Source organism: Nipponia nippon, unplaced genomic scaffold, assembly GCF_047370975.1.
Source record: "Nipponia nippon isolate SJK-2023a ecotype South Korea unplaced genomic scaffold, ASM4737097v1 scaffold_1, whole genome shotgun sequence".
NCBI lineage: Eukaryota > Metazoa > Chordata > Aves > Pelecaniformes > Threskiornithidae > Nipponia > Nipponia nippon.
This window is the reverse complement of record NW_028262290.1, coordinates 132,185,129-132,212,392: the sequence shown is the minus strand read 5'-3', so window position 1 is coordinate 132,212,392 and position 27,264 is coordinate 132,185,129. Positions and strand designations below refer to the sequence as shown.

Sequence of the window (27,264 nt, the reverse complement as noted above, 5' to 3'; positions counted from 1 at the left end):
TTGATAGCAATAGGTTTAGCTTAGAAAAGGATTTTTTTTTGCTCCAAATATTTTTGTAGGTACTTTGCTGATGTATGAATGCATTACGATACTCTTAGGAGAGGATGAAGCCTCCCCTGATGATGGATCAAACCACGCAGAGAGTCTGGATCAGTGTTTGGGAATATACAGATCAGGTTTTTCGTGATGTTTGAGGACAAGCATTACCAATTCCTTTCTAGCTATTAGAGACACCTATTAGAGCTTGACACGTGCATATTCACATTTAAATTCCACTTCAGTGGGTTTAGAAATCTATCAGCAGAGTGCTCTGTCCAAAGCATGCTGCCTATTGCTGAACATTTCTGAAACATGCATTGATTTCAAAAAGGTAATAAATGTATTTTTACTCCAACTTTTAACTGCTTTGCTGCAATTTATCTCATTACTCCTCTAAAAAAAGCTGATGAGTTTGATAGCTCGTTATTATTTTTTATCACCTTTTTAGTGGTGATAGCATTAGAATTTGTCACCTCGAGAAGACACAAGGATATTCGAGTTGCAGGAACTTTACGTTTAAGGTTATAAATTTGCTTTGAAGCACCATGTCCTACGACTTCAAAAAGAATTTTCCTCTGTAGTAAGGAAGGTATGGAGGAAGAGGAAAAAAAAAAAAAACAGCTGTAATGTTGCAAGTTATGGTAGCTGATCTCACAGTATAAAAATACCTTGGAAGATGTACCTGAATTTATCCTGGTATTTAGTGAAGCCAAACCCTCTACTACCAAAGATTTAGTAACTGCAATTTGCAAATGACTGCTGAGTCTTACATCACTGACTGTACTTCTTCATCATACTTTTGCTGTCGTACCTTTCGCACAACGTGTGTTAAAGGCAAGCCAATTGAGATATTATAAAAGAATTTGATAAGTCTTTCTGCTCCCTGGGCTCTCTGTTCTTATACCTCAGGTGACTAATGCACAAGCAGGACAAACCGAAACCAGTCTCCAATTAGCTAATCTAATTAGTTCCAGTAAAATAAGACCCAAGCTTTTCACTATTGTAAGAAAAAAAAAAAAAATAAATTTGTTTCCCACTCCTAGTTTCCCCAGTTAAAACTGATCTCATCTCCTGGTATTTACACATCTGATAGCCTGCCAACATTCACACACCCTGGGAGGTTAACAGAATCAAGGAAACAGGGAAATCCATGGGCATAAAATAGGCAGCAGATATCCAAAGGGATGCTCTCCTTCACGACTACAGCATATACATGTGTCTGTAGCTTAGTTGTTTCTAATTCTTTTGGATGTAGAATGCATTATTCTGATACTTTTGCCAAAACCAAGCCTTCACTTTTTTTTTTGCCTACATCAAAGGAGACTGGAAATTCTTAAAAATTGAATGTTGTGAGCCTAGTTTTCATTCATTACTTAGTAGTCAATTAAAAAAAAAAGGCACAGAACATCTGGATTCTTTGGGAGTTGTCTTATCTCCAGTAATGTATGTGTGATACAGACTGTGTTATACCAGCCCTTCCCCAAGATAGCTTCCACCTTCCAATGAAAAACAGGTGGACGGACTCATGACTAGCCCAAGACTCAGTCATATCCAAGACTGCGACCCAAGGAGAGACCCTGAACTGTACCTGGGCAGAACACCAGCAGGCGCAGCAAAGGCTGGCGTGCGTAGAGGAAGGCAGCAAAGGCAGACGCTGCCAGGACATGGAAGAGGAGCGGTGGGGAGGGAGCCTGGGAGGTACCTTGCATGGGTCCAGGTGCCCAAGAGAAGGCTGTGCCAGGAGAGCAGGGACTGGGTGGCTGAGTGGACACAGACAAGAGGTATCAGACAGAAGATTGCTTGGTTGGTTGGAGATACCGATGATGGCTTCAGAAAGGCTGGGGAAGGGAAGTTCCCAGAGCAGCTGAGCTTGTCCCCAGCGGTTTTGTCCCCTTTGTGCTCTCTGCTGCAGCTGGGTGAGGTCATTCCCCCTTCCTCTTCCTCTCTGCTTTTGTGGTGAAGTGACATCTTTGGCTCCAAACCGGACAAGGGCAGAGCAGACTGTGATTATTTCCTTCCCAGGGCAGGTCAGGTCTTCGTCACAGAGTGTAAGACTGGGGCTGTCTTCAGTCTTTTCAAGGCCACTAACACAGATGATGAAGGACCTGCAGCCCCCGGTGGCAGAGGAGCTGCTGCATTTCTGCTAAGCAGCTTAGGCAATTTTTGTGCCCAACACACCATCCTGCGAAAGAGGAAAGGGGAAAGGTGTTTTCACAAGGGAAATGCTGCCCTGCGGTCAGGGGCTGTCCCCATGGTTTGAAGAAGCAGGAGGCACAGCTCTCCAGTACACGCAAGAAGCCAGCTCAGTGTTTCCTTTAGTTGCCCTGGTTTCTCTTTAAATACTCATTTGGAAATCCCGTATTCCTAACACATGCGCTTCACACTCAGTGAAGAAGCCTTTACAAGAAGGGAAATGACAGCCTGGCTAGCTAGGAGATGTAGAGGTTAGTCCAACAGAAATGGGTTGGTGATTTCTGGCCAGCTTTATCCTCAGACAAAATCTGCTGCTTGTGTTTAGCGTATACCCAATCTCTTTTAGGCTCCCTTAGCTGGATCTGCGTGTCTGTGTTTTAGGCTGTGCTCATAGCACAGAGCAGCCTCACAACCCCACTTTCACCCTTGCGCATCTTGGTGGTGTTTGGGGGGGGGATTTGGTGGGCATGGACTGGGTTGTTTTCAGAGGAAACTTAACCAGGTGCTGTGATCCAGGTGTGCAGAGAGGAAAATGTACTTTAAGCCTTGCTGGGAATGCAAAAGCCCAAATGAATGACTGGGGGCATTCATCCAAAGAACCAGACTAACCCTGCTTTGGAGTAACAGGGCAAATTGCATACAGCGGAGGTGCAGGGGCCCCAGCACTGACATCTTCGATCCATGGGTCCACTCCTGTCACACACACCCCCCAAATTCAGAGAAGAGGGAAATGGACAGAAATGACTTTCTCTCCTTGTCTCTGCTTTCAGTTATGGCCTTAAGGACATATAAAGGGCGCTTTGGGGGACCTGACAGTGGTGCAGTTCAGGGGCAGTAAGATACAGGTAAACTGAAATTTCTAGTATATATGGCTGTTAACTAGCCACCTTTAGCCAGTACGAATGCAGCGTAAAGCAAGGAAAGAGGATAAGGGATTAGGGAGAGAAAGTAAGACCAGTTGCATCCCGTAAACAGTGGTGCTAAGGCACTTGGGACAAACATTAAAACCGTCATATGAAACTATAACTCCTCAAGCCAAAACAAGACCGGGCAATATATTTGATATACCAGAAAGAAGCCTGCTAGAGAATTCATGATATGAGAGGCTAGGAGAAATAAGGATAAACTATAATTAGCTAATATACAGTCAGAGTATGTGATGCCTCTTGCATCCAGAAACATATTTTTAATCAGTCTTCCCCATATTACATATTTATAAAGCTTCTAAAAAGCTTAGCAGTTCAGTGGTCTTTTGTAATTATAAATCACAGGGCGTGTCAGTGGCACTGCGACCCCATACACTAAACCTCGGCTGTTAAATGAGCAGAATCCCAACCAGTCTGATGCACAATTTAACTTGTCTGGTGAAAGCCTCCAATCTGTGTTGTTCCCAAGTTATTTGGAGGCGATGGCCGATAACCGCAACTCTGCGTGCACAGATAAAAATGTGACTCCGACCCATCCGTAAAAACGGATGCCTACCGAGCCGCCTTTCCTGCTGCTTGCCGCGCGTCCGCCCTCGCCCAGCTGTTAAACCGGCACCCGGAGCAGGATGCGAAGCTGGCCCTGAGGTCGGAGAGACGCTAGCAGGCAGCCCACCGTGGGCCGCGGCTGTTTCCCCTCCCAGACCGCTGCATCGTTCTCGCCAGGGCCAAGGATTATTCAGAGAGCGGCAGTCGGCAGGGCAATAAGGCTGCCGAGCCCCAGAGTGCTGCAGGCAGCCACGGGGGGTTGTTCGCGGTGTCAAGCGAGGGCTGTGAGCCGGGAAGATGAACAAACCTCGCAGGCCCAGACAGCGCCCAGGAAGGACAAAAGATTCAGCCTGGAGCCAAAGCATTCCAGCCACCGTGCTAAAATACCCAACATGCTGCAGCAAACTGAGCCAAACCGAGACAGGAGACAGGATACCTTTTCCTAAGACTGATGGTTTTCTTAGTTACCTCTTTCTTTTTTCCATTTCTGTGAGAATTCATGGAGTTTTAAATACCATTTAAATGGAAACGTCAAGTACCAGTAAACTGCGGTCATGGCACCTAACACAATGCAAGGTAAAGCTGGTTCTCCAGCATGTTGCTACATGAAAACCCTACGGCACTGTAGTAGAAAAGCAGTAATCAATAAAATACTATTGCATGTGGTGCTTAAAACAAAAGGCAGTGTTCTTCAGGGAGCAGAGCTTAGAGAATAGACTTCTTCCGTGAGCATGCTGGTACTCAGATCTCATTAAATAAAAGCACTATCAGATTAATTAGTTAATGTCTGGTAAGCTCTTTGAAGAAGTATGGTATTGTGTATATCAGTGCCAGCTGTTATTTATTTCAGGGGCAGTGGGGCACATTCTGTATTTGATTGTGCCAGTACAATCCCCTTTGGCTTCAACCGTGAGATCTGAATAAAGACAGGGTATAAGATCAGGACAGGATTTGGCATTTAAACTTTAAAAATTCTGCTTTTACTGTCTGCCATCTCCTTCTGACTTTAAATTCTACCCCAAAGCACATAAAACAAACTTTTCTTATACAAACGAGAGACTTATTACACCCACAGAAAGCAGTTCTCCCTTGCCTACAGTTTCCACGCAAGCCATAAAACAGTACGAGATACTCTGAAAGGGAAGCAAGCTCAGGCAGCTCTGAGACACACAAAACATGAAAGTGGCAGAAGTACTACGGAATAGAAGTACGGACAACAGGGGAGTTATTATGCTATGAAAGACGCATACCCAGACTACGCTGGCTCCTAAGGGTTCTGCACAAAAATCAGTTAGACACATCTGTGCCAATGTCAAAAGATAAGACAGATAAACACCCTAAAATGCAACCCATGCAGTCCCATAAGTGTGCCTGAGAGGACTGCGTTGAGGCAGGAAAATACTGGCTAGAAAGCTATAAATAAATATAAATTCTCCTAGAAAGATAATGTTGGATATCACCTCTAGTCCTCCTTAGTATTTAGACCCTCCTTTAAGTTGGTCTTCATGTGTTTCTTAGCCAAAAAGTTGAGTGTCCAAAACAAGTGAGGCATCCCTAGGAAGGATGATGGGCTTTGGGTTTGGTTTTGTCCTCCAGAGAGGTGTTGTAAGGGTGGGAAAAGACAGACAGACACCTCCTGCCAGCAAACATCTGTCACTGGTAATGGTCCCTGGCCACACAATTACGCCTCTACGCTGTAGAGAAACCAGCTGTGCAATTCATCTAAGGAGGACACTACCTAAGCCATCCATTTAACATCTGCACACAGCGTTGGGAAAGCTCAGCCCCCCTGGCATTTCTCTTCAGCCAACACGTGGCAAGCATCTTTCTGTGTGTGAAGCCAGTACAGATCTCACTTCTTCGGAGATGACACAGATAATTATATGTATATAATTATATGTATTATCTCATCATAATTACAGATGATACCTTTATATACTGCAGGTTATGTCAACTGTTTACTGCTTAGAGCTTGCCTGTATTTGCAAGACAAGAGCATAAACGAAGAAAATTAAATTAATTAGTACATGGTGCTAATTTTAAATTCTATTCTTTAACAACCCCAAGAAAGGACAATCTGATATCTGAGAAAGAGGAACTTCTTTCACGATAAGCCAGTATAAAAGATTGGCCCTGTATGGAGTTAAATTCAAGTATCCTGGGATTAATAATCCTGAAGGCTCCACCTGCCTGTGAATACATCTGTCTGTCCATCCAACTGCATAATCACTCTGCAAAACCTCAAAGGAAGCAAAATCTTTTTTTTTTTTTTTTCTGAACAAATGCAAAGAGTAAAACCAAACAGATAACTCAAAAAGGCCAAACTATGAAAAATAGATTTCATTACTGAACCAAAAGGCCGGATCATTTGAGAATCTATGCTTCCAATATATTACCCTCAGAAGACTCAAAAAGTCTTTCTTTTACTACATTAACTCTCTCCATCCATTATTCATCACAGATGCCAAATTAGATGGTTTTCGTGTCAGATGGCTCCTAGGCAAGCCGCAGCAGCCTGCTGTGCCAGCGAGGGGGCAGGGGACAGCGGGGTTGGTGCGGCAGAGGTGTGTGCTGAGGACAAGGGGCCGCACCAACCCCCATCCACCTTTCTCAAACAGGAACGGTTATCCCAGGTGAGTGGACTCTGGGGCACAGCACATCAGGTCTCCTGCCTACAGGAGCAGGGAACGAGTTTTGCTTCTCCCTGAAAGATGAGCTGCGCCATTTCAGGCCCCAATACTTGCCTACCATTACAAAAAGCAACTCCTTGTAGGATTTTATCCTAGGCTTCTTCATATTCTTGCACCACTAAGATGTTTGGAGGAAACTCAGAGGGACAGGAGCAAATAAAGGAAGAAGACAGATTAAAAGGCTCCAAGGATACTTTACTATGCCGTCAGATAAAGGCACATCCTGACACTGTGCCTTCTACATGCCCCATTATATTTATTCTGCCCCTATGGCCTTGGGTGTTGCTTGCCCCATGTGTCTGCTGGTGTCCATACCACCCGCTCCCTTCCTCTCCAGCAGCTATTGTTCTCTTTCATGCCCTCCAAAGGACTTGCAATTCCCCCCCCTTCATTATCATTCTCTTTCTTTTCTTCCAGAGTATCATTTTTAAAAGGCTGTCCTGGGAGGCTGGGAAAAACTAAGACTGTTTTTGTGTGTCTGTGTGTGTACACATGCATGTAACATTCCCCACTCTCAGGAGCAGCAGAAGCACATCGTCCTTCACTGCAGTCCAAGAGGGTAAGGAAGAGTGCACACTCTTGGGGACGTGCAAGGTCCCACAACTGAGGCAGGGGAGCAGCAGCAGTCGAGGACTGAAGCCCCCAGTGAATCCACCCCAGCATCCCAACAAATCCCATGTCATACAGTGTCAGTTCACAACCCAGTGCCCTGGATGGTGCCAGCCTGGGAAATAAGCCGGTTGGGACACATATAGGCTGGCCCATTTCTTTGCCACTGGTATTTCAGAACCGGCATTTCCCAGATAATTTTAGTTTGCTTCGCCAGTTGATCCCAAGAGCAGGGGGAAATTCTGTTTTTTCTCTTAACAGTGTTATACAATGTTGCATTGAACTGCATACATACAGCTGGAGGAAAAACTAGGCTGAGTGAGTACTTCTTCTTGGCAATCAGTTTTTAAACTGATGTCCAGATGTCGTAAGATGCATTGTGGTAGTGGGCTGGGCCCTAGTACAATGCGCAGCCAAGGATGTAGCGACAATTGTACAGGATTAATTACACTTCCTGAATGACCTCACCTAAAGGCTCTGCAGAGACCAGATAAGAATCATACAGCTTGGCCAAGAGCCTTAAAAGGGAAAGGAAAGGGAGGGAAAAGGACTTTCCGTAAATGTGCGCTTCTTTCTCTGATTCAGGTTGTGGAGCAGCACCTGCAGGGCCTGGCAGAGAAGGGGGCACTGCTGCTGCTCTCACTCAGTTTAAACAAAGAGAGCCGAACGGGTCAGATGTGCAGGCAGATGGCCACGGGCAGCCCTGGGACCTTACAGCAGCGCACAGAGCGAGCTCCCTCTCCCCGCTTCCCCAGCAGTGCTGCTGCCCTTGCCCCTTGTTGCATTGCATTTACACAGCACTTTAAGTCCGTTCCAGGATCCCAGGGCATGGAAAGACCGACCAACACAAAGCTAGAGGCACCTATGCTGCAAATGTAATTTCCTAGCTCACTCCCTTGATCCCCTGATCACCCACATCTCAAATGCATCAAAAGCTGGCTCAGTCCAGCTTACAATAATCATCCCACAGTCCAAAAGCATGAAAGAAACCATTACAAATTTGGCTCCTATATCAATCTTCCAACACTACCCTATCTGACTTTGCAACCTGAAAACACCTCACAGGTGCCCACTTTCCACTTCACAGGATACACAAGCCATACAACCTGGTGTCATGCTACAAAACAGCATCTGGCAGGCTGTGATGCAGCACTCACTCAGGCACTCTGAACTGCAAAGGTACTGCAAAATAATGACTTCTTGGGTCACGAAGGAAACACAGATACTAGGGAGCTAAACAGGGCCAAGACATGAGCTAGAGCACTGCCAGTACTGTTGAATTTTCAACAGGCTCCCTGGCCTGGTTGAGTATCCCAGGCAATGCCCAGGCTCACTTCAGGGGACACCACGACATAGTGGCTATTCTGAAGAGAGAAGATGGCAAAGGCTACCTTGTTCTCAAGAGAAAGAGCTCATCCATCAGCTGTGCAGCATCCCCTTGGGATGGCCAGGACATGGCCCATTTTACTTGCTCATCAGAGTGACCATGTCAGATGTCCCCTGGTGCTGTTCTCTGGACATGAGCCGCCTTACACGCCTTCACCTGGGAACGAGGGATTGCTTCTGGGGGCAGATTCTTCTAGCAGCGTAGATGTAGTCAAAGGTATTCAAGTGCTCAGCTTCCTTTGATTTCAGGAACACAAATACCTCAAAAAAATAGAGGCTGAATTTTACTGTAATGCTGGGAGCAGGATTTCATGTCACAGTTATTGTCATGCTCCACTGGGGTGGTCCTGCTCTCCACCACCCTCACATCAGTTTTGGTGGCTCCATTTTCCATCACGCCAATCAACTTACCAAGCAAGGGCACGATCACTAGGTGCCTGGCTAGGGAAGCAATGTGGCATGCAGCCAAAGATGGTGTGAAGGAGAAAGGAGGTGCTCCTTCCCACAGCGGGCAGCAAATGGATTGTCTTAGATGTAAGAAGTGCAACTGGAAAAATAAGTGAGCTTTGCAGTTCCTAGGAAATAACACGGCTGCTGTTCTCTGCAGCAGTGTTGCTTGCTGTGTTCTACAACGCCTGAAGAAAACATGCTGCTATAGAGCTTGGTCTACACACCTTTCCCATCAGCATCCTGCTATGTGCACCAAGTGGCAAATGAAGTCCTCAGGCTCTACTCACACAGCCCTGCTGCTGACCTCAAAAGGGGTTTTGCCCACAGAACCTATTCAAAGAAGAGTTCAGAAAATTACCCACAGAATGGAAAATATTCTCCTATGCAAATCATGTTTCTCAATGTAGGAAATACCTTTGGCCTTTCCTACCCACAATCCTGAACAGGAAATCAGTGTGTCAGGAGAATGATTGCAGAGGAATGCTTGGTCATCTTAATGTTTTTAATACTACACATATATCTAGTGTATTTACATGTTGTTCTTACTGTGTTGTATATAATACAAAGGGTCATGAAATACTGCTAGAGAAGGTAAAAGACTAGAAGACAAACAACTTGAAGTCCCACAGCAAGTCACTGATAAGAATCAAGAAGAGAATCCATGCGAAACAGCAAAACAGAGCAGAATCCAAAGTGACTGGCAAGATGCCTATCGATTTCAAAGGGACCACAATTTAATCCCTGGAGTCCTGACTTCTAACCTGACCTTCTTGTGGCACAGCAGATTATCAGCTGAGAAACTGCTCCATTTCAGGCTGATCAGCATGATGATGCATGTGACATGCGTCTTGATAAGCAAGTTATGATAAATGTATTTTTAAATACAGTTTAACAAAATAGGTCTAGTAGATATTAGAACCATCAAAAATGTGGTGAAAGTGTTTTGCTAGACTTACTTGCTTTATGTGATCCAGGAACCAAGTCTCTGCTATTCTTCCAGAGCCCATAAGTCCAGAAAATGTATCATTTGCTTCAGCAAAATGCAGTAAGTTTCCTTCCCAAATAAGGAGTTCGTCCCATGAAATTTAGAATAGCACATTCAGATAGGGTTAAACACTTACATTTAATCTTTGACATGGGTTTAATTACTGCAAGGCTTGATTTCCTGGAGTTTTCTCTTCACAATTAGACACTACAAGGAGATAATCAAGGACAAGAAGAAAGGAAGATCTGTAGATGTCACTATGCTCGTTATGGGGCATCTCTCCTCAGTAAAACAATGAACAGCCAAAAAGTTGTGCTGCTTCTGTGGCAAAATGAGACGAAGAGGAGAGCCATCCGTATTGGACAAGACACATCTGGTAGGAAGGCAGTGGGTAGCCTGGGTACCAAAACACCCCAGCCCTTGAGCACCTCCAAATCATGGGTAAGAAAGCCAGCCTTTCTCTCCCAGACCGACCCTTCCTGCAGCAAGAGGCAGATGCAGAACTGCCCCGGTAGCCCCAGAGAGCTGCTTGCTTTCACCGTGCCCTGGGCCAGCTCTGGCCCCACACTAGGAACACACCAGCCAAACTTCCAGCAGGAGACAAGGACAGCTTGGTCATAACCGTGTTTGTGCCCTTTGTTGTTTGCCCTTAAAAAGATACTGTTCTTGGAAGAGAACGCTGCAGAATACACATTTTCTCCTTTGTTTTCCACATACGAGGTTCAATTTAGCTTTAATTCCTTTAAAAGCACACACGCAAGCACACTTAGTAACCTTATGCAGATTCCCAGCTGAATGCTTTCTTCCCAGGCTTTACCTGTCATAACGTCTCTTAACTGGAAAAATAACAATAAGAAATGAAAATTATTAATAACTAAACTATAAATCAGTTGTTAAAACGAGTACATTAACCTGCTTACAGTGGAGGAACAGAGCACGCTCTTTGCCATGGACAGAGGACCTGAAAGCAGAGTCCAGCTCCTGAGCAAACATGTCTCCAGCAATGCCAATGCCACTATAAATTAATCCCATGTAAACTCCAGGTTAAAAGGCTGATCTATGTCCTGCAGTAGAGCAATGGTTACAGATGCCTTTCTCAGCCTAGCAATTTCAGTGGAAACAGCCCCAAAGTTCAGAGATCCTTAAATCCAGCTCAGGCCTGTGATTAAAAATAAAAAGCAGAAACCTTTACCTTACGATAAAAAGTGTCCACAGTTTAAAAAATTGTTGTTTGATCCATAGGACTTACAGTGTACTAACCTGATCCTTCAGGACTTATTCAGACAAAATTCTCACAACCTGAACAGAGGTTTTCACCAAGTGATCAAAGCAATTATTTTCCTTCAGTATGGTTTTAAAAATTTACTGATAACAAAAAAAAACAACAATAAAATACATTGAAACCTCATAAAGAATTTAGATAAAAATGAACTTCATCACCCATGCTCAAATTGTCTTGGATGAGATGAGACTTAGAAACCTTAGAAATGGCCCAGAACTCAGCTTTCTCAGATTTAGGAGAAAAAGGGAAAGAAAGAAAAGTTAGGTGAGTTTCTTCCACTATTGTTGGTTTGTTTTTTTTTTTTTCTTTCCTGAGCTTTCTCACATCAAAAAAGGAAAAAAGGACTAATTTCCTTAGGGAAAAAAAAAAAAAAAAAAACCAAAACAGTTTTGCTAAGAGAATTCCATCCCAGATTTGACAAAGCAGTTTTGATGCTATTTTGGACAAGTCCCCATGCAAAATGAGTGCTTTGCTGACTTCCGCTTTTAGGCTTTTCCATCAGCCTTCTGACGTCTCTGCCACTACACAAGGATGCACCTTCATCTGGCTCAAGCCTTCCCTGTGCTGCAGAGCCCCAGTGCCATCCTCACGTACTCCTACTTCCAGGCACCGCCAGCAATCCTTGGCCATTGCCTTTCCACATACTGGGATGCTCCTCTTGGCTGGAGGATGCTCCTCCAGCAATCAGAGATTTTTTTTAGTGTTGCGTTCACACAGGAAGGCAGCTAAATTCCCCTGCAATCGACACTGGCATCTGCTGAGCAGCAGCCTCTCTGGGGCATCCCATGGATTTAGTCTATCATGAGATAAGACCAGGCTCATTCCAGTCAAGAAGAAAGTATTACATTCACAGCGCCAGTGTGAGACAAATGAAATATTGATCTGTTGCGAGACAGCAGAAATATTTCCAGGTTTTCTCGTGGCTAAAGTAGTTAGCTATTATGCCAATGCTTGATTTTTGTAACCTAGAAAGCAATTATTTTAGTATCCAATCCCAACATCATATGTATAATCTTTAACGTAGAAAGCAATTTACTACAACGAAGTAGGATACTCTCTGCAGGCAAAAGGGTATGTTGCTCAGAGTAGCTCCATCCTTACCTCCCCCCAGTAAGCTATATTAACTGCTCTGACACCTCTTCATGACAGATGACAACCCCACTAACAAGCACCTGACTCTGCCTAAGTACCTGTTAAAAGTGTCACTGTCACTCCTGTGGGAGCCCTGCTTAATGCTCCTCTCCGGGTGAGGGGGAGCAGCTCTGCACAAACAGACGGCTTGCTCCTCTGGTGCAACCTTCTTACAAAAAGCCTCATGCTCCTGCTTTTCCCTGTCCTACAGCGTGCTTGGTTTTTCTGCCACAATCCCTAGAGACGCTGGCAGGATACAGTCCCAAGCCTGAGGAGCTGGGAAACCCTCCCACATTTGCCAACAGAAGTTGTGGAATAGGGTATCAAAGCTTTTAATTTGACGTTGCATAAGAATTCCCAAATGCTTTCAGTATTTCAGTTAAAGACAGGAGGGGGATAGCAATATACTCCAGCTACACTTCTCAAGAAGGGGCAGAAAGAGCATTCGGCTGCAGCTTTTCCAGGGTCTTCCTTCCCTTCAGCAGCGCATTCTGCCCTCTGCGGCTTCGGTTAGCAGCCGTGCCCAGCTCAGGAAACGTGTGTTTATCACAGGTTTTCACGGGTCCGTTGCACTGCACCCACTACAGGGCAGGGGAGAAGCAAAAGAAGGTAGGAACCAATTGGATTTTTATTCTATAGATATTAGTTCTGCCAGCTAGCATAAATTTAAAGAAGAAACAAAACAGCAGTCAGAGGGAAACACCTGCGGATCTTAGAGTCCCTCAGCTTTGCCTTTGAACTTCTTTGTTGCACCAGTTTAAATTAAGCAATTAGTCAGTAATGTGCTGCCAATTTTTTTTTACCACACCTCCCAAAGAAATGTTACCCATGAGCCTTTGATAAGAATATGACACAAAAAGGGCACACAGAGGGCTCTGAAATTAGTTGTTGTCACATTTAAGGGATAAAAAGCCTTTTCTCTGCCACAGGGCTGGGGAAAAGCAAGAGTACTTGAATCAAATTAGCCTGCTGGGTACCTAAGATAGGTAAGTGCATGCAGAGTGTATTGACCTCATACTGTTCATGCAGGGGGTTGATAGGGAACATATGTGAAGACTTGATGGTCCTGGAAGGATCTGAAGACTCCCTCCTTCCCACCAGGGAGCTTTCTTTTGGCTGCACAGTTTGAACCTGGTTCAGCCCCTCTGCTCCTGTGATCTCCACCACCACGCCTGTGCAACCAGTGCTAGATTTCCCTCATGAAAGTAAAAAGTTTTACATAATCTGTCTCCTGGAAACATTCGTCTCAGCAGTCCTCCTCCCGTGGGCGTCTTCTCTAAATCCTGCTGCTCTCTCTGTATTTGCTAATCCCCCAGATAATTCTGCAGTGATGCCTGGGAATAGGAAACTTTCGCCAGTGGGGAAAGGGAGAGAAAAACAGAAGAAGTTAAAGCTCATTTTAGAATTATTTTTGTTTGGTGTTTTGGTTTTTGGGTTTTGTTTTTTTGTTGTTTTTTTTTTTTAAACATCTGGGTGATAAGAGTCCACTGAGACAGCATCAAACTGTATATTTCTTAGGCAGTAGCTAGCACCAAAGCCTCAGCTCTGTTCCCCTTAGACTGGGGAGCTTTGTGGAGCAGAAAACTTTTCCCATGAGACTCCACTTCCCAGGAGGGTTTATTTCCCCACAGCCTGAGATCTGAGACCACATGCCTGGAAGCAGAGAAGGGAGCCTTCCCCTCCACCGTAACCCTTTGTACCACACAAACCTACAAACTTCCCTGACCTGCCGTGTTTGCCCCAGCTGCACATCGCATTTTCCAGGACACTAGAAAGGCCATGGGAATGTTTCATTAACATTTTGAGGGCATATGCTGTTGTGTTTATGGATTTGAACATCCTCAATGTCTTACATCAAGGGGAAGCTAAAACAGGCCTCAGTCACAGCATGTGCTGTATCTTCCTGCATCACAAACCCTGCAGGGCCCACACAAGCCAAATCAGGCCCATTCAATGACACCTACTTCTCTTTGATATCTATGCATCAACAAAAGTCACTCGGTCTTCTGCCTGCATTTAATCCACTGGGTTCATTTTAAAGCTATCTTCGAATTAACATGACACAGCTGCAAATGCAAAACCTTAAGCTTCTCTGCTGAGGCATTAAAGAAGGCAAATACAGCATAAATATAATGGGAATGACAATTCCTAGCAGAAAGGACTTTTCAAAATCACAGGTAGGTGTACTTTTTGTAACTTAAATTTTTTAAAAGCACATAAAGAACAAAGATCAAGCTGGCATCACATGCAATCACAAACTAAAACTGGCCCAAAACCACAAAAAATGAGGCAGAGGACTACAAGGTTATATCTCCGCACGTCTGTTTTGCCTCCGCCACCTCCCTTCACCACCTCTGCCTGCTGGCAGGAGACAGCGAGTGCGAGTGGCTTTGCCAGGCTGGGTCCGGAGCAGCTCCAAGTAGCCTTGTGTGGAAGTGGCAGACACTTTCCTCTGCCCGCTCCCCTCCTCCATTTGCTAGCCACTGTGTTTTGTGGTCCTGCATTTGGGTTTACACCTTTAGACTGGGCAGATTCAGCCCCAATGCGCCAGGAAGATTGCATTGCTCATGCCTGCAGGCCCTGGGCTAGGGAGGATTAGCAGGGGGAAACAGAAGATTTTCCAGAGGAAAGCCCCTACAAACAGCCTTTTGGGAAGAAAGTCAGGCTCAGATTTATGTCTGTGGTCCTAAGTTGAGAATAAAGGGCAGCTCCAAGCATTGCAAGAGCAATATTTGCAAGGTGAGCACGCTGCACCCCTGCTATGCTGCAGGATAACTGTCACCTCCGTGGTGACACCCCCTGCAGCTCTCAGTCCACTGCTGAGGGGCATCAGTTCTCCTCTGTCTCCTTTTACTAGCGTCCGGCCAAGGTGGTACCAGCCCTGAAAGCATTAAGGCACCACGTCTCCCCCGGGACACTCTCGCTCCCTGTGCGCCGATGCTGAAACCCCTGTCCAGCTCGCGTGCCCCAGGAGCGGGGTGCTTCCCTTTGAGGTCTGCACCAAATCCCATCCGCTTTTGACAGCCATCTATGGGATTAACATTGCCTAGTTTAGCTGGGGGACAAGATTTCTGCACAAAAAGCACAATCATTTGTAACTGAGCTGATTGATTTGTACTTGTCAACATGCTAATGGTTCAGAATAACTACACGGGTCTTCCTCAACACTGCATGTGGCAAACAGCTTAACTGCTTGAAAGCTTGTCTTTTTTTTTTTTTCTCCACTAAATTCTGGATATTGCCCACTATTAGAAAAATGGCTTCTCCTACAGCTCTGGACCATATGGCTATGTTAGTATTATTACTGGGATTAAGGACTTCCAGCCATCTGCCAAACCATCAGCACCTGCTCCCTGCCTGTCTCCTGCCCCAGCTCCACCACTGCAGGCCACTCCAGGAGCAGAGCATGGCCCCAGGAGAGATGGGATTTCTATACCCAGCCTCAGAGCTGTGAACAAGGTGGGCTGGCTATGCTGCTGGTTATTTATTCAAGATGAGCCAAGCTTCTCAGGAAGCTGAGAAACCTCCTTTCTCTGCGTATGAGATGAGGCTGACGCCAAAGGCGGCTAAAAAATTTGGCCTTGTTGGCAGAGATGCCAGTCGCCTCTTGCTCCATTAGTGCCACTATTCCTGAATTTTACGCTAACCACAAAAATCTTAATTTTTGCAAAGCCTCTTTTCTTGTATTGGAATGAACAATGTTACCAACGCACCCTGAAATCTCCTGGAAATCTAAGCTTCTAGCAAGGAGAAAAATCAAGCCACATGAAGATTTTATTGTTATTTTTTTCAAATTCTAGATTGCTATATTTTTCAGGCAAAGAATACTCCAGTTTGCAGATGCAAATGAAGCTATCGATAGGAGGTGTTATTAAATAGACTGTACACAACAGCCTGAATACAGTCCAGTCAGCATTAAAGAAAAAAAAATTGCTAATGAGGTGAAACAGAAGTACCTCAGCCTGGCAACATGGAGAGCCACAACTAATGAAGCACCAACGTTGCATCTCGGGTGATCAATCTCTGTAACTTTTCAAATTCTTTGTTCTACATTTAAATATTTTAATATTAATTTATTCTAATGTCATCTCGAGTGAATAATGAATGATATCAGAATTGTGGTTTAAAAACCCTCCAACAACAAAAAAATACCAGACTCATAGATCAGCCTGCCCTGGTTATTAAATCACAGAATACCAGTTTTAAGCAGAAAGCCTCTCTGTAATGGACTCCCCAAAGGCTATTCAGCCAACTACAAGAATTTTATGCTTACCTTGAAAGCAGTCATTAGTATAGGCTAATGATACCTAAAAACATCCCTAAAACCTGTGGTTATGGGCTAAATAACTTCTATAGTCTAGAATGAATTTAGTAGGAAATGCTGCAATAAGAACAAGAGCGTAATAAGTAACACTTAACATACAGGCAAAATGCACAAAAAGTACAGACAGGGTAGGATATTCCTGAAGGCCCCTGTATCATTTTTTTCTGACTGTAGCGATTCTTCCTACCCCTCCAAAATACCATAATGGACATTTCTCAGCATTTCTACTTAACTCACTTCCAAAGCAAAATCAACCAACAAATCCTGAAGTGCTATTTTGGATTTTCTGAGGCAGTCAGAAAAATGTCAGCCAGTTCTTATCTTTGACCTCCAAATGGTGTTTCCACTTAAATTACTTCATCAAAACATAGGGAGAAAATTAATGTTTTCTTTTTTCAACCCTTCTCAGACACCTTTACTCCTTTAAAAAAACAATACCAGATTAAAGTAATATCTCCCTCTGCATAGAGGTCAAAAAGAAATTTAGAAAATAAAGCTAAACAATTCTTTTCATGGCCTATTTCAATTACTGCCTTGCTGAAGTTATAATTATACAGTTATAATTGGGTAGAGTCACATACTTTTAGATACTAAAATGACTTGGCATAGTTTATGCAACATTTTTAATACAGGGTTAGCTCACCTGTGACCATCAGAAATGTGACATCACAAGCTCACAAGCTCCTTAAGCTGACGTAAGCTGGCGCAGCCACGAAAGGAGAGTCAGGATCTTCTCCTCCTGGATGCCACTGTCACCTCTCTGCTGCCAGCGCTACCGTTTACAGTGGACTAGGCTGAAAAACTGATCCAGCTGAATATTAACTAAAGCAATCGGTCCCATAACCAGTACATTCCCCTGTCCGGCACAATGGCATTTGAATCTGATTTTTTTGCTTTTGGAGCACCTCGTCCGTTTTCATTCATCAAAGAGGTCAGTGTCTCTGTTTCCACCGTAGGCTCCAGTTCTGCATTGTTCTCTGTGCCACTCTCATCTCTCCTTCCTCTCAAGGATGCTGTTGAGATTAAGAACCATTTGTGTATCTATCTGCCCTAAGCCTTCTCTCAATTCTCTCAACTCCATCCACTAGTCTAAGAAAAATATTAACTCTCCCTCCAAAGTCTGCATCTTTTTTTCTCCATGGTCAATATCAGAAGAAAGTGGTTTTAGACAACGTATACATACTGTAGAGGAGATTTTAGCCCACAGTGTATTACCCCCACAGACAACACTTAAGGTACCATCATTCCATAAAGGCCTGATGAAATCCCATTACTGTTGCTGAACAACTCCAGACAGGGTGACCTGCTTGCTTTTGGCATCATGAAGGAGTGACTGACACATGAAAGTTTGCAGGATCTATGAACAAGCCATGAGCTACTTTTCAAAAAGAATAGCTTCATAAGGACATTTCAGCTCTAGAGAATCTGGGCATATTCAAAACTCCACAACCCAGCACATGTAGGTTCAGTTCAGACAATGGTCCTGTTGTATGTTATTAATGTTACATTCAGCCATCTTGATTGCTTCCCTGAAATTGGGTGATCTCATTTTAAAAAGAAAATGAAAATAAACAATGTCAGCAATGTCTCCAATCTTCAAAGCAGTATTTCCTTGATCTTAATTCAGCATTTTGTGGGTTACAATTTTTTTTTCCTGTCTTCCCAACAGCAAATGATGAGAAACAATTTTAGGGAAGTGGAGGGAGTGAGAGAAGGTAAGATACTGTCCTTAGGAGTAAAAAGACATATTCAGAATGGGAAATCAGTCTGCATTTGGTTGTCCTGCCAGGTAGCAAGCTCCATGGGCTGGCTCCTTGCGTGAGAAGTCAGGGAACCTGCGATTCAGTGTTCCCTTAAGTGTCAGTTCAGTGCATGAAGTTCCCATGATTTTTTATTTATTTATGAGTTCCCATCATCCTGGCATCAGTATTTTCAGTCCTGTGTCCATACTGTAGTCACTAAGTCTACTAGTCTCATCCATGAATCTCCTTCCAATAAGGATTGCATTTGGTGGAAAGCAGGCAACGTGGTCCAGGAAATAATCTTCATTTATGAACTGCTGCCTCACTAAGGGAAAACTCGGTTCTGTTTTTCACTCCATCATGGCTGTGGTGGAAGACTGTACGTAGTCCTTCTATACTGGCCTGCTTGCATGACTACAGCATTAAACAAATCACACATTTTGGATGAGGCTATAGGAACTGCTGGGTTGCCTTGTGGCTATTGCTGCTGACTAATGCAAGATTGGCAGGTTTTGACACAGCAACTGCTCAGGTTCTTTAACAACAAAATAATAAAGACAGGTTTCAAATACAAGTCATTCAGCCAAAGCATCATCAGTGCATTGCTACTCTGAAAGGTAAAGAGAGGTAATCAAGGAAATTGAAACAAGAGACAAAGGGCTGCAGTCTGGCTCTCTTTTTTTCTGGATGCAGCTGAAGCAGCAACACCCCTAAGAAATCAGTATTCAGTAGTGCAACCAGAACTACCCAACACAACAGAATATCATAAATATCCAATGCATAGATGGCTGAGGCCTTACTACTGCAACTCTGCCTCTGCAAGGATCAAAGCACTCTGAAATGGATCAAATGAATAATTAATAACCATTGCCTATACCCCACCAGCATGAAATTGCTCATTTAATTCTAATCAAAGTTAAGTCTCGGTTTTCCAAGACCAGACTTTTTCTAAACTTTACTGCAAAATGCCAATGTTCTAAAGATGTTTTTCCAATGCTGTTTACATTTTGGTTTTCATGACATCCTGCAAGAGTTTGTTCTCTTCGTTGCTTGCCTCACACAGCTGAATTGCACAGCAGTAGCAGCCTGCAGGATGCACAACCGTGAACACAGCAGTCAGAAATGCAATAGCTGCCGAGCAACCTGACCTAGCAGTATCTACATCTTAAGACTGAAGTATAGTATGTCAGTAGAAGCTATAGGAGGACATACACGAGACTAGAAAGCAAGACAGTGACATATAGTTCAGACATGGATTCCCTTCACAAATTATGTTAGTTTTCATGTCTTCAGACACAATCTTTTCTCTTCTTTTATGTGCACTCCCTCTGTAGAGGCAAAGTTAACAAGGATCGCTCAGTCTGACCCTTTTCACCTCCCTGGCACTTCCCCAGGGTCCCTGGCTTTAGCACTCTCCACCACCAGCCAAACAAGGCTAGATGCAACTCTCCTGAACCTGTCAAAGAAACATCAAAACTCAACCAGAAGAAATCAAACAAGCCAGAAGGTTATTTGGGAGGAATTCTCTATGGGGGTGCCAGGATTATCTTAATAGCCTTGTTGGCTTAAACACAGCTCACAGAGTTTGGCAGTTCCGAGTTCTGCTTCCCCAGAGGAAGCCCATAGGGACCTTGTTCTCATATTTTCCTTGCTTTTTTACTTTGATCCAAGGACAGAGGCATCTAGCCAATAGGAAATACTAGGTTCACAGAGCTAGTAGAGTTTAAGTTTTCTGAACATGGTTCTTGGAGTTTCTGTCCTGAGAATATGGCAACTTCCTATCGTATCACAGTGACCATCAGTAAAATAGCTGACCTAAATCTTAATCTGCTTTTAATATTATCATCATCTCAACGTCAGAATGAGTTCTAGCACTAATCACACATTCTTGGAGCTTCTGACCTTTAAGAATTAAATTCTTTCATAGAACATCAAAAACATGGAGAAAGCAGAAATACCTGCTTTCCCAACTGAAACAATCTCCAAGTAATTTAGTAATTTATTGGGGGGAGGCGGGGGCAGTTCAAAATTACATGAGAAAAAATGTAAAAAAAATTGAACACTTTCCTGAAATAGCCCAACATATAACCTTAAGAACATTTACGGTAAGCAAATTATGTCGATGACGAACACTGGGAGTGAACATGCTAGCAGGATCTGACCAAGGACCTCACTCCTACCATGAAGCACTGAAGAAGCATTTCTGAGGGCTGCAGTCTTCCACCTGCATTTTCTCTAGAAATTTGAGAGTCCAGCAGTGGACTGCAGGTGGGAAACTGCACTGAGTGGGAGCAGAGAACTTAGAACAACAGTAACAGTGATGTTTTAATGACTTGGTCAATGCTACTGAAAATGAGAACTGCCTGTATTTGTTTGTATTCCATTGAAGGCACACAGCACATTATGTGGCACATTAGACTTAAAAGCTCCCAGTGTACGCAATGAATTATGCAGCAGTGTTTATTGAACAATTTTACTAATAAGCCATCTTAGATTTAAATAATAATTTTACATGTAAGGCATCCTGTAAAAATGATTCATGCATTCTAAGTGCCTGGAGCAAAGCATACCTTCCTTAGCAGGAGAGTTACTGGGAGCCGACAGCAGAGGGTTTACCAGCTGTGCAGAAGAATGTGGAGAGAGGGACAACATGCCTCTAGTTCCTCCTGCCATTTCAGCCATTCTAGAGCCAGCCTTCTGGTGGAACCCCAGGACTGTAAATATTACAAGTGTCAGGCTTTACCATTGAGAGTAACTAGTGGCCTTAGCTGGCAGCTGCAGATCGTTCTTTTATGTACATCTAGTGCTAAATGCAGCCAGACATAAGCAGCAGCTGATGAAAAACAAGTGAGAACTGCGAGATGGGGAAGTGACAATATATTGATTTGGGGATTTTGGTCCCATTACGTGGGGATCACTCAGATATTTGAAGAAGCCCATCAGGAAGGAAAACCAGAATTTTGCAGCGCTGCTCCATGTGCTTTAGGGTCTTAATGACTTATGTATTAGTGTAATATGTAACGTTATAATTTGCTGCAATTATATAATTACAGCAATATTACAAAATATTATAATGCATAAAATTGGTATCACAATGTTACATAATTATGACCTGCAATATAATGCATGAACTGATTTGTATACTATGTAACATTTTAATGTAATGTTACATTCTGGCATTTCCCATGCTCCAGTTGCAAACTGCCAGTTAAAGCATTCCCTTAAATCCCTATCCACAGCTCACTTCAGCTTTCCAGCCTGCCTTAATTTCTTTTCTATCTTCATCACATAGTTTCTGCCTAATCTGGCTTGCTCACTGGCTTCTGTTCCACCACAGTGTTTTTGCCTTGGCACATGTGGTATTCAAATCTGGTCTTGGTGGATTATAAACCATTTTGAATTAATGCAGAATCGTTAAGGAACTTAATCACAAAACTACATAAAAATAAAGCCTATCTACCACTTAGAGTCTGGCTTTGTCTTTTCTGCTAACTAGAAAATAATAATCTTTTGGAACTATTAGCGGAGCTAGAAACATCTGTTAGTTTGAGTAATATACTGTAAATGAGCTATCTACATACTGATTGTTGAGCATATCTGGAACCAATGGATCAGCTACAGTCTGTAACAGCCACCTTATAGCTCTATTAGTCATGACAGGGATGGAGCCTTGCCCTGGGTCACCCAAGGACCTGCAGCCTCCTTTCCAGCTTTGCCATCCACTTCGCGCACTCGTAGCCAGACTCCCAGAGGCAACAATCACTTTTTTTATATATTAATTTAGCAATAATGTCTAATAATTAGGTAGTTGTTTGTACTCTGCCAATTTAAATTCAAACACATCACCGGTATTACTGGCACCTATGGACTGTCTTTCGGTTTTAGCTAACTTCAAGAATATGGTCATTTCAAGTTTCCCCTTGAGTTTTGATAGAATTATCTACATAAATAAGGGAGCAAATCCCAGAGCTAGCCAGAAATTTTGTTAATTTTTTTTTTTTCATGGGAAGTTGAAAGGTTTTTAACTTTTTACTAGAAATTTCTACCATTTCTAGGAAATTATTTTTTCCTCAAAAAAAAAAAAATCAGGCAATATTCCAAAGCACAATTTTAAAAACTCAGCTTTTTAATAAAAAAACCCAAAAAGTTTTGACTACAGGAAATGAGAAATTGGGATTTCCTGCAATACCAAGTTGGATTTGCAGCTTGGGTGGCTGAATCTCCCCTCTGAATTAGAAGTTGCCACCAGACTACGCTTGTCATCAAGCACTGCTGACACCGGGCTCCCGCGGTGGCTGAGCCAAACAACCAGACAGGGGTGATTCCATCCAGCCACAAAAAGAACAAGCCAGATGCATTTTCAATAGCATCTTCAATGTTTCTGAAGTTTTCCATTTTAATTTTAACACAGAAGTAGCATTTTATATAGAATTTTTCAGTACTTTGCTATATGAGTGTCTTGTCTTTCTCCCTCATGAGCTCCAGTGACTTCTCCTAGCTGAAGGTAAAGCAGGGAGCTCAGCACCTCAGAGTGCTCAGCAGAATAAAGCACCAACTCTGATCATAAATGATTCTGCAGCTGACCAAAGGGCATAGCTGAACAGACTGGAACTTTGAACTTATCACTGCTTAACTTCATTAGCATTCAATGCCTTTCTTTTGGTCTCTGTTAATACAGCCTGCTTGGCATTTTTGTCGAGTAAATCTTCCTAGGTTTTTTCCCTCCTCCATCACTTGTATCCCGTTCATTGGAAGAGAAATGGACAAAACCACTTTTGAATTAATCCAGAAGGTTTCTTTCAACCCCCTTTAACTCCTTGTCCCTCTATTATTACAGTAACGTTTATAAATTTTGGCCTAGATTCTGTGACCAGATCACATCTTTCAAGGGAAAGATTTCCAAACCCCACGTATGTTTCAGTATGGGACTGGAGAGCTGCCTTGCTCACTCTTCACTCTGGAAAGCCGTGCTCACGCCATACTAATCACCTTGGATAAACCTGTTCTGATGAGATGGGCGATTCTGGTTTCTGACCTTAAATACTTTAAAGAGGCCAAATTATTATGCACCCCTGAACAGTCATCCTGTGAAAAATCAAACCCTGAGGATATGTTTGGCTGAGTAACTCAATTCATCAGACGCTCGTGAAAATTTTGGTCATTGTGGGCTGGTGTTTTAAATAGTGATTAGTACTTAAATAATACTGTTTAACGTATTATTTGTAACTATTTAATATTTAGATTCCTATCTCCTTACCATAACCTCACTATCTGCTTTCTTGAAACCTAAATGTTTATTATCCTTGTTTACCTTTAGCAATAGGTAGCACGCTCTGGTTTTAATTAAACTAAACTTCAGCTTCTCTTTGAACCCCTTCGGCTGCCGGAGAAATAAACCACTGGCTCGCAAGGCGTTAGTGACCCCGGGAGGCAGGGGAGGCTTTTCCCACGGAGAGCCCTGTACGTTGCCGTAGAGAGGGCTGGATGCTCAGGGCGGCCGGCTGGCTCCATCTAGTGCCCGCGGCTCGCCGGCTTCACCCGGCCCCGGGAGCCCGGGGAGCCCCGGGCCGAGCGGGGCCGGGGCCGGAGGGAAGGCGGCAGGGAGCGGGGCTGGGGCTCGCCCCAGGGCGCGGGGGGAGCCCGGTGGAAGCGGCGGGCGGGCGGCTGGGTGGGTGGAAAACCTTTGGGCCGGCCGCAGCTTGCCCTCGCCCTGGTTTCAGGGTGAGGAGTACAGGGGAGCACAAAGATGCAGCTTCGCAAACACAGGGAAATTCTCAATAATTAAAAAAAAATTTTTAAAACTAAAAATGAGACCTAAACTGAATTCAAGATTTTTAAAATGAAAAAAAAATTACTATTTCTAGATCGAGGCATAAGAAAAGCACTTCAAAAAACAAGTTCCCAAACAAACAATTGAAAGACCACTCCTCCAACAAATGCTGGGGTGCCTTGGCTATGGTACCACCGAGCTTCAGGGCTGGGAAAAGACAGAAAAAACCTGGAATTTCAGGTATGGTGGGGCTGGAAAGCAGCTGCCATGGAGAGGAGATGCTACAGCAAGGGGAAATGCTGGCTGCGTTAGCCATCTGCGCGGGGGCTGATAGCTGGATCCTCTTACCTGGATGGCTGGGGTTAAAAGAGAGCCTATGATCCCGTGAGGAGTGGGGCTGGAAGGGTCCTGTCAGAAGGCATGTGAAGGATGCAACGTAAAACCTGCTCTCCGCCATCTCCCTCAGGATGCCTTACTGACTACCATCTTGGGGAAGCTCTGCAGTTCAGCTTTGGGAATTTTTTCCTGCCATAATTAAATGTGGCTATATTTTTAGCCCCTCCATTAAGTACATATTAGCTCTTTGAAAAAAGCTCTCAGGGGATTAATAGATTATTAGAAGTTTTTTTTCCATCCTTTATTTTTTCTTTAATTAGCTGTTATTCACACAAATTGGGGTAATATCAAATGAAAAAATATTTTCATGGAATTAACCACAGGCAAAACTAACACATCTTTTTGACATTATTTCTGTGAAATTAGGGCTATTTTGTCCTTATTCCCAGTTGCTTTATCACCTGTACACAAATTTGGCCTGATACAACTCCTTAATATTCCCAGTTCTACCTCACCAACACCTGAGACATTGTCCAGCAAACCCCAATAACATCATTGTATGGACATGAGAGTCACCAGTCTGCACTATGCCCGTAAGCCGGTATAAAGCAAATGTGTAAAATCAGCCATTTCCCGGGTCCCCTCCTCTGAATGCAGCTGAGCACATTGTGTGGGGCTGTCACTCCCATACCACGAAAGGGATTGTGTTTTCTGCAACCAGTAGTTTTCTCTGATGTCAAAATACTTCCTGTTGAAAAGATGTGGTGGTATATTTATTGCTGTACAACACAGGGTTTTCTTCCCCTAAAACAAAGGCTGGGTCAGGCTCAGTGTGTTCAGAACCAGGGGGTCTCCACTGCAACAGGAGATGAGCAGGAAATCAATGGCACCTCATATCTTTCTACCAATTAAGGCTCCTCCCACAAAGGTTCATATAAAAATCTTGATTATGGGTTAGGATTTGTATAAAGCTACTAAGGATCAGCAAGCCAACTGCTTCATCAGTTAGCAGAATTTAACAAGCTTTTGACAAAGCTCTTGTTAAAGCTACACTGCCACAGTTCATAGGCAGGGCCAGCAAAGAGCAAGCAGCTGCTGCTATAATACCCGAGGGTGAGCTACAGCAGCTGTACCAGGTAGCAGGTCCGTACCTGGGAGAAGAGGGTTTGACGCCCTTGCTCTGCAGCAAGCACCATACAACCCCAGCAGGGACTTGGCGCGAAGAGGAGCCACTGCCCAGCTGCATCCCGAGCATCCCAGCTGCCTGCCACCACCACTGCATGCAGAGGCAGGCGGCACAGAGCCATGCAACTCTTCTCAAGCTCCTGCCACCCTCAGCTGTCCCCTGGAGAGCTATCCTGGCCTGCAACAGCATAACGGGAACTGTCACTATGGCTAGCAGCCGCTTGGTTTTGTGTTAGAGGATGAGTGGACTGAAACTACTGAAAACCTACAATATTCCCTGCATATAAGAACATACATTGCAGCTCTGCTTGCAGAGCAGAAGAGACAGCACTGGGCAAGGCTAGCATTTTAACCATAGGATTCACACTGAAAGTACGCGCTATGATTTTGCATTCATATTTCTGTCCGCCACTAGTCCCTTTACCACCTCGCAGTATCTTTCACAGTGAACTGACATCTCAAATGTTCCAGTTTCTGCTTAGCAAGGGTCATTTACTTTATAGGAAAGTCTGGAAAGAAATTTGGCTTGCACTGAAATGACTCAAAAGCTCCCAGTCAGCCTTGATGAGAGCTGAAGAGAGCTCTGAACTAAGTAAAGCCCATTCTGATACGCAGGAACCAAACATTGGAGAAGGGGCCCATGGAGGAGTCAGACAGCTGCTGGCTGAGCTCAAATGCAAAATGAAAGTACACAGAAGGTAGAAGCAGTGACAGGCTACCTACATGGAATATAGAAACTTTGCTTGAATTTGCAGGAGTAAAGCTAGGAAGGCCAAAACTCAGCTAGGTTGGAATATGTAGAGGTCATGTTGGTCAGCAAGAAGGACTTCTATAAGCACACTGGCAGCAAAATGAAATCTAAGGAAGATGCAGCCCTGCTATGAAGTTGGGCAGGGAACCTAGTGATAAAAGACATGGAGCAGGCTGAAGTACTCAACACTTTTCTTTCTGACCTCAGGTTTCAACAGTAAGGTCTGCCATCTGGTCTCCCATTTCCCTGATCCTACTAGCTTAGTCTGCAGGAGCATGTCAGGAGGCAGCAAGGAGAGGGCTGCTTCACCAGGGACGGTTAGCCAAGGGTAAGGACAGCACAGGCAGGGATCTTACCATTGAGGCATGGTCCCACAGCCCCTTAGCAGGAGCAGTGACAGCAACAGGTCCCATCAACCATCCAGTGATCATCAGGCGAAGGCAAGGTAACAAGTCAGATCCAAGGTCAACCCAGGAAATCCAAATAATGACTCACAACCACCAGGAAACAACACTGGAAACAGGTCCTATAGCTGCAGCATAGCTTAGGAAGGATCTCATAGCCTAAGCATGAGCATGAGCATGAGCTTAAGAGAGCTCCTGGTCCCATGGTCAGTGGGTGTGTGGGTGGAGGTCCCAGGTGAAAGTGGTCATGGCAATTACAGCCTATTAGTGCACTCAAGGCCCCAGCAGAGTGAAGTGTTGCTCATAGTTGAGGAAGATACAGTTAAGGAGTACTGGAGCCAATTGGATAGATGCAGGTCCACAGGACCAGATAGGATGCACCTGAAAGTCCTGAGGTAGTTATTGTGTGGCCCCTCTCTATCATCTTTGAGAGGTCATCATGATTGGGGGAGATGCCTGATGTTTAGGAAAAACATATCAAAGCTATCTTCAAGAAGGATAACCCAGGGAAATGC

The 27,264-nt window shown here is 44.0% G+C and overlaps 1 long non-coding RNA gene across 1 annotated transcript; it reads right to left on the bottom strand.

Annotated features, from left to right (window-relative positions):
- Positions 1 to 1,872: 1,872 nt before the first annotated feature.
- LOC148057624 (uncharacterized) lies at positions 1,873 to 26,882 on the bottom strand. Its single transcript, XR_015703962.1, has 2 exons — positions 26,702 to 26,882; positions 1,873 to 2,221 (listed from the first exon to the last, which is right to left on the bottom strand). It is a non-coding gene; the product is annotated as an uncharacterized LOC148057624 (long non-coding RNA).
- Between the last annotated feature and the right edge of the window lie 382 nt (positions 26,883 to 27,264).